Source organism: Bactrocera tryoni, chromosome 5, assembly GCF_016617805.1.
Source record: "Bactrocera tryoni isolate S06 chromosome 5, CSIRO_BtryS06_freeze2, whole genome shotgun sequence".
NCBI lineage: Eukaryota > Metazoa > Arthropoda > Insecta > Diptera > Tephritidae > Bactrocera > Bactrocera tryoni.
This window is the reverse complement of record NC_052503.1, coordinates 54,057,902-54,073,369: the sequence shown is the minus strand read 5'-3', so window position 1 is coordinate 54,073,369 and position 15,468 is coordinate 54,057,902. Positions and strand designations below refer to the sequence as shown.

Below are 15,468 nucleotides of genomic sequence, written 5' to 3'. Positions count from 1 at the left end.
TATTTATTTGCTTTGAGCATCCGTTTCCTGCGTGAAAGTCGACGTCTGAGTAACAAGGTTCAGAGCACTCTAATCATCATTGAATTTATTAGTAAAGTATTGAATTAATAATTGGCGTTTGTTATCAGCGCCGCTAGGAGCAAATATACTAAAACTTTATAAATTTAATGTTTTTTACTTAAGTAACATATGTATTTGCTAGCAGACATGTTTCTATGTATGTATATATTTATATCAGACTTGATGATCGGAAATTTTTTCAAAGGCTGTTATTGAAATTTCAAGTACAAGACTGCAAGGGCGATAAGCGCTAATCTAGTTGCTAATTGATAGAAATTAATAGCGGAAGAATTTTTGTTTCAAAACAAGATAAAAGAAATTATTTTGCATAAAATTTTTTTGTCATTTAATTTACTTGCATACGAGTGATTAAAAGTTAAAAGGCTGACTGAAGGATCCACTTAGGGCTAAGATAACCCAATTTTAACACACTTATAAAGCTTTCAGCAATACGAGGTACATTGGAAGTAGTTGCTACTTAATTATTTTAATTATAAGTATATTGATAACTTAATGTTAAGAATCAGTGGAGTTAGTCACACTTAATACACTTGTCAGAAAACTATAATTGATGGCTTTGAGACCTTCAAACTTTACAACAATTTTTAGACAGGCCCTCAGAAGCTCAGCAGTCAGTTAGGCGGCTCGAAAACAAACAAGTGACTTCGCAAAAATCGAAATCGTGCGCATTCATCATTTTGTTGGAAATTAATTCACGACTGGTTAATGCCAAGCAAATTGGGTTAATGCGTCCAAAGTTGTAGGAATCAGCGGAAATTCGCTAAATGCTCATTGACTTAGCTCGGGTGCGCTTTTAAAAGCTCAACAAGCGATTTAGTGGGCGTGCAAAGCATGCATATATATACATATATGTATATATTTACAGTTAGTTTTACTTATTTAATTCATACAATATTTGCTGTTGTTTGTTGTTGCTATTTAATGCCATTCTGCTTCATTTAGCACTTTCCATTTCGCTTTTGCTTATCAACTTGCTAGCTACTAGCGCTCACATGCTTAGTTAAGCATACTTCTGACAAGTACATACTTATTTCTATATTTATACATACATATATGTATGAAGGTTATTTAGTTTTTACACTTATGTACATAAGTATATATTTTCATATATTTTTTGCAAGTGTGCCAGCAGAATTAGGGATTTCTGCGCTGTTTCACATCTGCCGATTGCGATTATTATTATCTTTGTTATTTGCTTTATGCGGAGTTTTCTGACTGTAATAACAACAATTATTTTTTGTTTTGCAGTTTCACATTTTTTCATTCGCCATTTATTGCGCGGAAATAGGTGCAATAACAATTTATTATAGGTACATATGTAAAACATATGTATGTATGTCATTACCACCCAAGGTTTATCTTTGCGATGCGATAATTTGTTGTTGTTGTGAGTATGACAATACTATTATTTGTCAGCTTACTATAGATAAGTGATATATTATATAGGAACGTTTGCTGCGAAATTATAATGCCCTTCAAAATTCACTCAGCGAAGTTTGACCTTGAACTTTGTGCCTAGATTGCTCCATAATAAATACCGGCAAAATTCGGAAAATATTTAAATAGATTAGACAAGAATATAAGGTACTGAAAATATTTGCCAACAAATTTGAGAATTTTCTCTAAACAGAAATTGAGATACAATTGTTAAAGACTTGAACAAAGTTTTTTTTCGATTACAACCATTTTTGAAAAAAAGAAATGTGTAAAAATGTCTGCCGAAAATCCAATTTTCAGTTTTTTATTCCTTCGTCCAAGTTCTAAGTTAAGGTTTTAACTAAAACAAGTATTTTTTCACTTTAGATAATCCTGTAAGTAGTTATCCTGAAAACGCGATCCCATCTTTTTTCCGAAGAGTTGCCGGAAATAGTGACGCAATTGCCGAGTTTAAAATATTTTTTCCAAAAATTTCAAAATTTTTTTGTTAATAGTGTATGTTTGTAACAATAAAAATTCTAATAAAATATTTCATTTTTTGTATGAGAAAAAAATTGTTGGAAAAGGCTGTTTTTTACACGAGAAAACCCATGTAACTCCTTAATTGAAGAAAAGTCTTTTATAAATAAAACTGAAGATTTGAGAAAAGTTTAAATCTTTATTTAGTCAATTAGTAATTTCTGAAGGTTAATTGACTCAATTAAGAAATCATAATTTACATGCGCAAATTATTTTGTAGAAAGCTCCAACATTTATATAAAACTGAAAGTTTTGACTTAATTAGCAGCTTTTTACAGCTAATTGGCTCAATTAAGGCGCTCCCCGAAAAGTCTAACGAAATTACTGAAGCTTTCAGTTAACGGGATTATTTAGCCCGTCACTCTCATATTCAATTGACATACACTAATAGCGGTAATAGTGATTAGAATGTACTTTATTGTTTTTGTGGTTGTAAAAAATATCTTGTGATAATGATGCGATAATCAGTGGGCAAATAAAACAATAATTTATGAGTATACCCTCTGTGGAGGTTCGTTATCAGACCACCATGTGTGATTATGGGTGAGAGATTCTTTCATATTTGTAAGAACTGTGTAGGTGGGTATATATGTAGGTATATAGAACATTTGATTAAATGATCGCACTGACTTTTCTAGTCATTTTCGTTTGACATATTGACTTTGCCAAATTTTTGTACATATCAGTAAATATTCCAAATACGTCGGTTATCTTAAATATATGTATATAGTATATACTATATACCTCATTCTCCGGAATTATTCATACAAATGAATGTATGTATATACCTTTAGTGGTATATATACTTGTATATTGCATAGGTAGCTCATGTATGCATATACATATATAATGAACTATTTATTTTAATTGATTTATTTTTGAAAATAGACCATCACAAGTATTTAGTGACTTTCAAATAAAATATGTATATATGTGTTAGTGATTATTGGCATGAGGCGATCATTTATATTACATGAGGCCATCAGTTTTAAAGAAATTTCGAAGGGTGTGTCTTGCCCATTCTGTGATTTAAAGCGGTTAACATACACATAGTAAGTTATAGCGGGTATTCCGAAATTCGAAAGAGATTTTTTTAGTCCACATGTTTTTTGAAGACATAAGTACATACTATACGTATATATGGCCAAACTTTAGCCGTATAGCTTAACCATAGCAAAGGTGATTGTCCTTCGAACCTCCAATGGGTTATATTCAGGCTCTGGACCACTAAACTCATTCCCGTTTATCGCTATGGATTTGTCTTTCGAAACAGATTTTCACTCGCACTAACATATTTTAGAAACATTATGCGCCTCAAGCAAATCGGGGCTCTGCAAAACTACACTCATTGGAGGATAGAGTCCAAAGAAAGCGCCTTCAAATGTATCGTCTGAACGAAACTATCACTGTTTTTTACTTTTAGACACACGCGATAGCTTATAAAATTTCACTAGGCTGTGTAGTGTTTTAACTATTTCGTTCTATAATATTTTTCACACACTTACTTATAGTATAATATTTGTCATACGGCTATTGAAAAAAATGCTCACCTCTAAAGCTTCCTGAGTTGGTTGATTTTTTTGCACCTGTAATGAAGTAAAAACAAAATTAGTTTCAAAATTTCCAAAACATATTTTTTTAATTAAGAGAGAGCAATACATAATTTTAAATAATTTTTTATCACGCCATTTTAAAAGCTGTACATGTTGCAGTTGGCAAGCTTCAGCGCATTCAAATTAGGGCTTATTAAAAACCCTGATTTTATTACCTGCTGTTTTGTAACTGTAATTTTAATGTAAATATTATTATATCAACTTATTTGTCAAACACAATTAATTTTGAAGTAGCTTTCAAAGCTGAGAGTTCGTACGCGCAAATACGAGTAGTTCCGTTAGCGCGTGAGATGTTTTGTGAAATGACGACGATTGCGCAAAATTCCTACTTAATAAACCAATTTATCAATAAAATAACATTATATGTATATTTTTTGTGTTTTGTTGTTGATATTTCCCGACTGAGGGGCATACAGATGTACATATGTATATGTATGTACATTGTTTTAATGAATACAAAAAATTTAATCTCTTTCAAAATTAATCTTATCGCTGAGACTGAAGAGCGTGTCTAACAAATAAGTCGAGTACTTCATACTCACAGATACATACATTATAACTGTACATATAATCTATACTTTCACAATATGACCACCCCCTGTTTAACATAAAAAACATGAAGGGGACAAGACGTCAATTTGATAGCTTCGCATGTTTCGAAAAACTCGGTGCGAGTGCCGATTGCTTTTCAAGTAGTCGAAATTAAGCCAGGTACTTGAAGTAAATTTATTGTACATGCATGTATTGAATTAACTTCAAATTAGTAAAATGTAGGCCTCGCTCCCTTGTAAGCTTTTAGAACGCTTTTCAGCACAGTTTTTAGTATTTAGTGTTTCGAACTCACGACATACTGGGTAGCAATCACGTACTCATCTCACTCATCTACACATTTTTGCTGCTTTTTTAAGTAAAAAAAAAAACTTACTCCGATAGCTAAGAAATGATTTATTAGAATTATCTGCAATACAGTACACTCCATCTCTGCAAATTTATATTACATAATGTCGGAAATTTAAGTACTTGTTAAAAACATAATACGTGAGCAAAATTAACAGATTATTCGAATTGACAATCAACTGGCAGATTAATTAACGAATATGTTGTTCTAACCGATACTTGAGAGTTATGAAGCATAGATAACAAGTCTCTGGTCTCACTATTTTACGTAAGATCTGTGACAGCTGTCACATGTGACATGCTTATCACGCCTGCGCGGTCTTTGTAATTTTTGTAGTGGCCCTTAAGACATGCAATGTTAAATTAAGTCGATTGAAAATGTGTGATATCCGAAAAAGCCCGAGTGTGTGAGTGGGAGTGTTTGTTACTAAGGGCTTAAATAACACAATATAAAGACGTCATGCGAGCGAGCAGACTGACTAAAAATTGTCTTTTTGTGAACTTATACCAGAGAATGCAAAAGAACGAGTACTTCCAAATTCGAAAGTGAACATTTGTAAAACTTCAAGCAAAACTCACCTCACGACGAGGGAGCTCACTCCGTGAAATGTTAACATTGTTTTGATTTTAGCAGAAATGATTTGCTGAATTACAGCTTTGTTATCAAGAAAAACCAGGAAATTTTGATGAGGGAACCGGAAAATTAATCTCATTAGATTAAGCGGTTATATATAGAATTTTCAAAAAATCGATTTTTTTATTTTATTTTCTTAATGTACATATATTTAAAAATACACACAGTTTCGAAGTTACACGCAATTTCGAAAAGGCGTTTCAGAGTACTTGGAAGTACAAGGCCAAACTTTAAACGCGTTTTTCTCAAATTGGTGTTTTCAAAGTCGTTGACCAACATTATTCGAAAACCGCTAAGCCACTAAACCGATTAGTCTCAGATTTTAACACGAGCTTCTTAAATATATTTTTTAGTAATAAAGCGAAGATTTTTTTCTCATCGAAAAATATTTTTTTTTTTATAAACAGTTTAAGGCCGATATTTTGGTGAAAATCTATACTTTTTTTGAAAGCGCTATTTTGTAAAAAAACTATTTTGCTTATTCCTCCAATTAATTACTAGATTTAACTTTAACGAAATTTGTTTGTTTTTTAATTTCAGAGGATTCAGTTCAGAGATATAATGGTCACTGCAAAACTTCTTTTTTGAGAGAAGCTCCCAGAGACCACCAGTAGTTCCTTTCCAAATAAATATTTTTACTAAAACTAAGTCTTAAAGTTTCAACTGCACCGCATATGTGAACAAAAATGTTCTCAGAAAAATTTTGAAGACCTCGCTTTTTCAGCCTTTTAACTCTATATAACCTCTTAAAACCTTTAATAGGCACACACACATTATAAAAACGGTTTTTTTTTGTGAAATACAGAGTTGATAATCACTTCGAAAAATCGATTTCTTTTTTATATTTTGACTGTAAACCTACTGAAAACATGCTGTGAAAAATTCAGACCGAAATTCATAGTATTTGATAAATTACAGTTCATAGTCGCCGACGTGTCGTAAGCGACTGCCTACCAGGCGCCATGATAAGTCTGCATTTTTCTCGAATCATCATTTTATGAAACTGCCATGGTCCTAAAAAAAAAGTATTCAACCGATTGCTTTAAGATTTACATATGTTCTTCTACTCATTTATAGTTGTCGTCCCTACCAGAATTGCTTATTTTCGAAAATATTTTCATATTTTTTTTGAACGATTTTTAGCGAAAAAAACAAGATTTTCTTGACTTTTTTTTAAAGTTCGACATTTTTTTTTATGAAATTGATTATATATTAGGTAGGGGCGATAGCCGCAGAACTACTGAATAATAATCCATTAAATTTTTTTATGTCAGACAACGTGAACAGCCGGTATCACCATGACCAGTGAACTAATTTTTTTTTGTTGGGGACTACTTTGATTTAAAAAAAATATATATTAAAAATGTAAAAAACGAAAAAAGAAATTTTTTTGTACATTTAAAAATACAAATAAAAATACATTAAAAAATTAAAATGATTGAATATTGTTGTCGCATAAAAAAAATTTCCCTAAAAAGTGGTAAAATGTATGCGTTCACATGAGAGTACCCCCTTAATGTCAAATTGACAATTTTTTGTCGTTTCGAGAAAAACGCGTTTGAAATTTCACTTGTATACATACATACATACATACATATGTATGTTTGCACCTCCGAGCGGTCGCTCTTTAGAACGCTGCCATGCAAAAACTACGATACGACCTTGCCGATTTCACAGGATATTTTTGGAAATATAAACTATCGAAAAAGCAAATAAAAAAGATTTTTTTTTTTGAAAGTGTCACACTGGTATAGCCCCTTAAGATATAACAAGCTTTTCAAAGCCAATAAAACAGCCACGCCCTTTTTTATATATGTATGTATATATTTGTGTTAAAAATGTCACACAAATTAAAAAATCACCGTTCAGTAGCTCCAAACACTCGAACTACAACAATGTGCCCTATTGTTCTACCAAAAAGTAATTATGTACGACTACTGCACCTACTGAAAAACAATCGGCTGTGTGAAAACGCCTACAAAATACATGCATACATATATGTATATGTATATGTATATATTGGTTTTTTCCTATTGATTTATAATCATTAATTGATTGGCAATTTTAAATTTTCGCTTATCACTTTTCACCGAAATCGTACTTTGAACGACTGAATGACGGTGGCGCTTGTAACTGTAAATATGCAAATATTATTTACAATAAATTGTGACAAATTATGAAAACTATGTATAAGTGTGGTCGTGTGTGTGTGTGCGTCAACTCAAGTGGTATGCATTCGCGCTGATAGCCGAGGCTCGCATGAAAAAAACATATTCCTTCATGTGCGTCAACGATAACATATTGAACTCGGATTTTATAAATAAAAAATTTCAATATACTGTATACAATATTTATATGTTTGCACATGCATATGTACACATACATATATGTATACAAACACACATAAATATTGCAGCATCACATTAGTTGCCAAGTAAAAAGGGGCGGGAATTGCGAGAAGGCCGCGGATATTCGCTATCTGCTTGAAGACACATTTGTGTATGTACAGTAAGCGTCACAAGAATGTGTACACCATAAGTATATGCACTGCCCAACTAAAAGATTATAATCTGTGATCAGTTTTTAAACACTCAAAAACGTCTTTTCGAGATTACCAATAATCACAAGTGTGCATCGGAGAGCATGAATGACGCAAGTGCCGAGCTAAACGAAAAAACACTAAGGCACATAACTGTTTATATTTAGAAGTTTTCGTTATGAATGAAGCGTCCTTCAGCAATATTCTGCGATATTTTTAGAATTTTCATATTCTGCGAACTCAATATTTTTGTGGTCTGCAGAAGGTTATATAATAATTTTGTTTTGTTTATGGTTTTATTAGCTATATTGGGTTCGCTAAAAATTGGAGCGTGACGAATCGAACATGCAACTGGTGTAAATCGTGTAAACAGGCATAATCAATGGGACGCAGACGAGGGAGAAATCAACAGGAATACTTTTTTCTGCTTAAAGGTGGCCAATCGAGCAAAAATGTAAACAAATTTTATATGTCTAGAAAAAATAATAAATAAATAGAGATACTATACAACAGAAAACAGTCAATTTAGAAACTTTGCTTTTGGTTTTACATGGAAAGAAAGTAAAAGTGTAATATCAAACACTGAAAGCAGAAAAGTAACGAATCGAATAAGCTACTGACGTTAATCGTATAAAGTGTCATTTTGAATAATAAAAAATTGAGTTAAAATAATTTGAAATTTTGTCAAACAATAAGCAGAAAAGGAGTTAGTTGGGAAAAGACTGGCCTATCATAATAATAAAAAATAAATATAAAATAGTTTAAAAGAGTACAGATGAAGGAAAGAAGATTCATGTAATATGAAAGAGAACTCAAACATTGTGACCAGAGAAGAGTCAAAGCAAGTACAGTTATTATTAAAATCTTCCAAAACATCCACTAAAATAGACACCTACACCAAATAGAGTATAGGCATAACTTGATACTAAAGAAAACATAGATCTGGACCACCAAAGTACTCTCGCTGTTTATCAGAAAGCATGCAAAGGTGTAATTTCATTTTGAAATTTCAACAAATATTCACCTGCTCAAGTGTAAACCTTGCCTTTACACTCAGTATCGATACTTGAAGACCTACACTTACGGAAGCAGAAACTTGCAGAGCGGATTTCGTTCTTATATATTATTAAATTTGCATTGATTGCATTGATTAACTTGTATGCTTTATTAACTGGAAGTCATGAAAATACCAGCGAAAACAGTTTAATCAAAAATAATAATTGAAGGAGGCACACTGCAGTGATGGACGTGGAGAAATTCTGCAAATAACCGAACGTACGCCTATAATTGATTGGAGTGCACTATTTGAATTGAATGCATTGAGGAAATATTTGTTGTCGCATTGTTTTCGAATATATATAAATAAAGTCGAAGAACGAAATAAATGATAAAGCATTTCTTGTGACTCATCATCATGTCTTCGAATGACGGTTGAAACTGTCGTTAAATAACCTTGAATGTGATTTTGTTTCATATCTTCGCATGAAGAGGACTTTTACGCAAAATAAAAAGATCTGTGGCAAAAAATAAGACCTGGTTATTTTTGAAATGCCGATATAATATTGAAACCCCTCATCTTGTATATTTTGTTTCCTCTTTAATCTAAAGAGCTAACATAAGCCACCTCCTAAGGTGCTTAAAGTACACTTTTACATTAACCAATCCGCTGTACTGTCAGAACGTGTTAGGTCAGTCAACATCAGCCCACAAAAAATGTTAAAATTTTGGCACGTTTTTAGGGTTCTTGTTAATCCAAACGAAAAAATTTTATATTCTCAAAATAATTTTGAAAATTTGAAATACATACATAAAAAGTTGTGATTCAATGAACTAAAACCCCAATTACTCAGTTTTTTTACTAACGAAATCAAACAAGTTGGCCGAACTCAAAGGAAACCGCTGAGATTGAATGCTTTTGTCACCATTTTCACAAATTTATGTAAAATCGCATAAAATAAGAAAGTATTACAATAACAATACAGTATGAACGCATACGAATGATGATATCAATATTTTCATAGAATCAACTGACGTCAGTGATGCAATATAAATTAACTATAAAAATCGAAATAAATTGCAAATTAAATTGTGAAAATAAAGAATACGTCAAATAATCGAAGACGGATGTAAGAGGGTAGGCTGTTGACGTGCCCCCGACGTTATATAGCGTCGAAATTCAACTGATAACACAGGAACGTGCCTCTTTTTAGTGAAAATATAAACAACAAGGCATTAATGGAATTTCCATCAAGCTTAAAAACGTGTTCTTTTGTTTACTTAAGTTACTGTTGTTTTTATTGTTTATTCAAAACAAATTTAACGCTCGCTTTGCTTGGCATTCTCATTAGCGTATAATTCATAATTTTTAAGGCCGAAATACAACACTGTTCGGTGCAATATCTCATACAATTCTTTGTTGAGAGCCCATTAGTTTGACTCATCAATACAAACACTGTTGCAACGTGCACATTTTTAATGAACAGTCTTCAATAAATATTAGCGTGTTTCAATACTTTACAATCATAATTATTTATACTAAATTATTACATTAAACGCGGCTTGAATTATTCTCGTCTGTTTTTTATTCTTCGCCTTTGTAATGTGTGTACTTTATGGCTTTAACCTTGATAAGGTCGAGGTAGACTTATTCAATGTTTTATTTGTGGTTTCGATTGTTATACCCGTAGAAAACATAATTTCGCACTGAATGTTTATTATTTTACACTGTAGAATTATAGTACAAATAAAAATTATGCTTTATCTTATTTGTTTAATAAAAATTTAAATTATAACTAACTGGCTGAAAATCTCGAAAAGAGATTAAGCACAGAAGTGTTTTTTAAACGGGTGTGACATAAACGGAAGTGAAATAAATTTAAATTTTTTTTCTGGATGGAAACATTTTAACCCAAAATTTTTTATGTTCGACCGAAAACTTCGTTTTCTTCTTTATTGGCGTTATAGCCGAGTTTACAATAGCGCGCCAGTCGTTCTTCTTTTTCGCGCGCCAATTAGAAATTCCAAGTGTAGGCAGGTCCGTCTCCACCTGGTCTTGCTCCTCCTCTGCTTCCCCCGGCGGCTACTGCGTCGAATACTTTCAGAGCTGGACTGTTTTCATTCATTCGGGCGACATGACGTAACCAGGGTAGCAGCTGTCTCTTAATTCCCTGAACTATGTCAAATTCGTCGTATAACTCGTACAGCTCATCGTTTCATCGACTGCGATATTCGCCGTTGACAATGCGCAAAGGATCAAAAATCTTCCGCAGAACCTTTCTCTCGAAAATTTATAACGTACACTTAATAGCAAGACGGGAATAATGAGTGACTTATAGAGTTTGGTCTTTATTCGCCGAGAGAGGACTTTACTTCTCATGCCTACTCAGTCCGAAGGAGCACCTACTCGTAAGCGAGTATCTACATAAGTATATTAAATCTCTTATAAGAGCACGAGGATTTTGATACTTTTTGTTGTAGTCTTCTAATTTTTTTTTTTAAAAATTCAAATCCCGATATTGGAACAAAAGGAAAGGTTAATTCGAAATTCGGGACTAAAAATTAAAAAGAAATTAAAACTAAATTTTTAATCTATGTAGATGTGAGATTATTTTTTTGGTCAATTCGGCATGAGGTATTAAAATGTTTTTGTTGTAAACACTAATACAAATATAAGTATTTTAATTTTAAGTAGATGTCTATTCTGTTCTTCGCTGACTTTAAGGAGCCTATTTTAGTAAATATTGTTTATCATTAGTTTCACATACTTTTCGAGGTTTATATTTTATATCGAATTAATAATACTGGGGAGAAATTGCTGTCAGCAATGCTGCTAGTAAAAAATCTTTCATAAACATGGAGCTCATTCAGAACACTTTCCTAACCCATGGAATTGTGCGTTTGGTACAATTTTAAATTGCCGTCTATTATATAAACGATGCTGGTTTTCAAATAATTTAGTATTGAAAGTAAGTTTAATGAACGTACATACTTGTATACACAAATACACACTTACATAAGTGCGAGTACATGAATTTTCATTCTGCTTTTTAGTACGCTTCATTACATTGTCTTTATATTTGCTTGTGGTTTAATTACCATTACAAAGCTTGGTTGATTACCTTTTGAGTGCCTGACTTTAATGTTGCTTTGTTGCTTTATTGCATCATATATCTTTACTTCATTAGCACTTATTAAACTTGTGCGCGGTTTTATTTTGCACTCAGGTGTATTTCCTGAATTTAGACATAAGCATTTTATTTAGCAAAATTGTGTCAGTGACTACCTTGAATTAGCCGGTACAATAGGTGCTTAAATCGGGAATTGGGTTTTATAAAAATATTCAAATCACGCAGCGAGCAATTGATAGGTTGAAGGTCGTTTGAGGTTATGTTAAATTAATGAATTTGGCTTGATTTTTAATATATGGGGAAGTATTTGAAATTAGTGCCATTCGATTCGGCACTAATGTTATAACTCGCTCAAAGAAACAAAAAATAATCTATTTGAATTCAATGCAAGAGCGAGCATAAATACCTCATTACAATTGTTTATTCTATCCTTTTCGAAATTTTTAGTAAATACATAGGTGTTTGTGTTAGTCATGAAAGTCAAAAGAATAAAAATAATGGCAGTGCGTATTTCACGACTACTTTAAAAAGTTATTGGTACTAACATTTTTTTGTAAACAAAGCCTCAATGCGGAATGCCGATTTTTAAATCACAAACAAGCATTGCAACTAAGGTTTACCAGTTTTCATTTCTGCGCAGACGTGACGGAGCTCAGTCGTCAACTCTACCTCTTGAGCAAATGCATGCCAGCAATAATCAACAGTAACGAATTATTCAACATACAAATGTATATAACTACATGTTTGTATAAGTGAAAGACAAATTTCTTTCATTCATAAAAGTAGCGAAAACGTGTAATCAAAACAAAAACGAAAAAGCACGGCACACATCTAGCGCTAAACAAGCGAGCAGAAAAAATGCGGTGAAACAATATTTATTTACATAAACCGTCACCTTATGGTTATGTGTGAATCATCGAATTCGGACTTTAGTAGTAAAGTTATAAACATAAATGAAATTAAAAGTGTAAGGATTGATACCAAAAAGCTTCGACCTTGAAAATTATGTAATACTGAATAAGAGAGGCGGGATTTCGGGACCTTATCACTGCTATAAAAAATATTCAAAGCTACGAATTATTTACTGAACTAAACATCCGATTATAGCCCGAACACTATAGACACTCTCTTAAAGTGAATTAATATGGTTCCATTAGTTTTAAATAATATATTATTGAAAATGAAGTAAAAGCTCGGTGGATTGATCTTATAAAAATGTGCTGAAGCAAAAATTGCCGAGATCGTTGGTCTATCGGACTAGCATGGAAAAATTTGAACATTTGTACACATACTTATATGGTATATATATTTTCATTGGACCTGGCAGTTGTACATGAAATTCCCCGGTTAAATTATATTAAAAAAATGTATTTTACCAGCTTGGTTGGACTGTACTTAATTGCCAAATATGAGCGCGATGTGTCAAACAGTTTATTCACAGCAGCTTCTTATGTCGGTACACCTCAGTAGTCTATTGCGATTTTTACAATGGATAAAAAAACGACAAGGAACTTGTCTCAAATTTTGCATTTCTAACTTAATTTCGTCTGTGGAATCGTTGCGAATATTGGAAAAGGCTGGCGGTGATTCAGTTTTATCAAAAACACATGCCTATACGTGGTACAAAGCCTTGTGGACAATCTTCGACCTCTTCAACTGATGAACACAATAAAAAAGTGGAGGATATGGTGCTTGAAAATCGTCAGGAAAGCGTTAGAGAGATGGAAAGAGAATTCGACACCTCTCGCGCGTCGGTTCGAATGATTTTGGTGAATATTTTTGGTATGAAACACGTTATTCCTCGACTCGTCCCGATAAAGTTGTTTTTTTTTTCTGAAAGAGTACCGATACAGTTCTCTTTGGACACGCTTGATTGTGCGAAATTCCGAACCCACATTCATGGAGAGCATTAAAACTGCCAGTGAGACATGGGTTTATGAGATTGACATGTAAGCCAACAATCATTGAAACGGAGGGAAAAAAGCAAGCCAAATTAAAAAAACCCAAGTCAAAGCCGCTCAAAAATCAAGGTGATGCCTATTGTTTTTTTCGGAATTTGCTGTTTGGTGTACCATGAATTTGCTCCGGAGTCACAGACGGTCAATAAGCAGTTCTATTAGGGAGTATTGAAACGTTTGCGTGAGAACATCCGTCGAAAACAGACGCAATTGCAGAAGAACAATTCATGGATTCTACACAATGATAATGCACCATCGCATCGAGCCACGATTTTGACCGCATTTAATACGAAAAACGCAATGAATACTCTCGATCAACAACCGTCTTCACCAGATTTGTCTGTTTTTGTTCCCCAAACTGAAATTGGCGCTCCGTAGAACCCGTTTTTAATCGATAAAACAAAATTCACTGAAGGAGCTGAAGCCATTATAAAAAGTGCTTATGAAAATAAAAATCGTTGACATATGTATTATCTGGTGAGGATTACTTTGAAGGCAACAAAATAAATATTGATTAATAATGAAATGAGTAGGCAATAAGGTTATTAGGGCAATGCTTATAAGAACACTATCGAGTTTGTTTTTTCAAAACTATCTTACTTAGTTAGTTCAAAACTTAATTATTGCCACTTTACTTTAACAACTATTCGACAATTTTTATCATTTTATGCATTATTTTTAAGAACTTAAGCTTTTGAACGAGAAAACGTCTTTATCAACTTTTTTTTTTTAATTTTCCAATGTAAGCCCATAAATCCATGCTAGACATACATAGTAGTAAAAGAATTTAAGACATTATAGATACGAATCGAAGCACTCGTCGATTTATTGATAATTTGCACACGTCTATTAAAGTATCATAAATATTTATATTATAAATATGTAAGTGTAAATATATATGGATATACATATGTATGTATATAGACAAAGGTTATCACTTGATGGAAATTGGTAAGCGGTTGGAAACTTGTTCTACAAAATATACAAATATCTGCCTTATACATATACTATACATATGTAAGTATATTGTTGCATATTCACTTTAAATTTTACAGGTTTCGCCTTTCGGAGGCATATTTATTTTGTGTTTTGGAATTCCCGTAATAAGTTTTTATCGCGAACAAACTCAGATGCTCACAGTTGTCAGCGGTGCAATGTCCAAGAACGCATAAATTGATTGAGATCATCGCTGGGGTTTTCTAAGGAAACTTGTACAAACTGCGTAGTAAATTTGGAAAATGTAAAGTACTATATGTAATCGATATTTTTGTGCATTGTAAAAATCGCTACGCATTACTGAGTTTTATCGAATTAAGCAGCTGCCTTAAACAAACTGGTTGACAGATCGCGCTCATATTTGGCATAGTCATTAAGGACAGTCCTATCAACTTAACAAAATACAATTTTTGAAATATCATTTACCCGGGGAATTTATTTACAATTTCCAGCTGCTATTTTGTCCCAAAGTATGTAGTACACGATCTTATAGAAATTAAAATAAATTTTGAATTCAAATCCTCTAAATTCAGTTTCTAAATCATAGGAATAAGGATTTTACAAATAAACTAAGATATATAAAATTAAATAATATGGAATGGCTTACACACTGGTGGACAAAAAGTGGAAACGATTTGTCCATTGAGTATTAATTATTGATTGATGT

General features: G+C 32.4%; 1 protein-coding gene across 1 annotated transcript in view; it reads right to left on the bottom strand.

Annotated features, from left to right (window-relative positions):
- LOC120776580 (facilitated trehalose transporter Tret1) overlaps positions 1 to 15,468 on the bottom strand; it is a 66,801-nt gene that overhangs the window by 30,083 nt on the left and 21,250 nt on the right. The window contains exon 2 of the mRNA XM_040107347.1: positions 3,588 to 3,623. The gene's annotated coding sequence lies outside the window, so the exon portion shown is untranslated. The remainder of the gene's footprint in view (positions 1 to 3,587; positions 3,624 to 15,468) is intronic.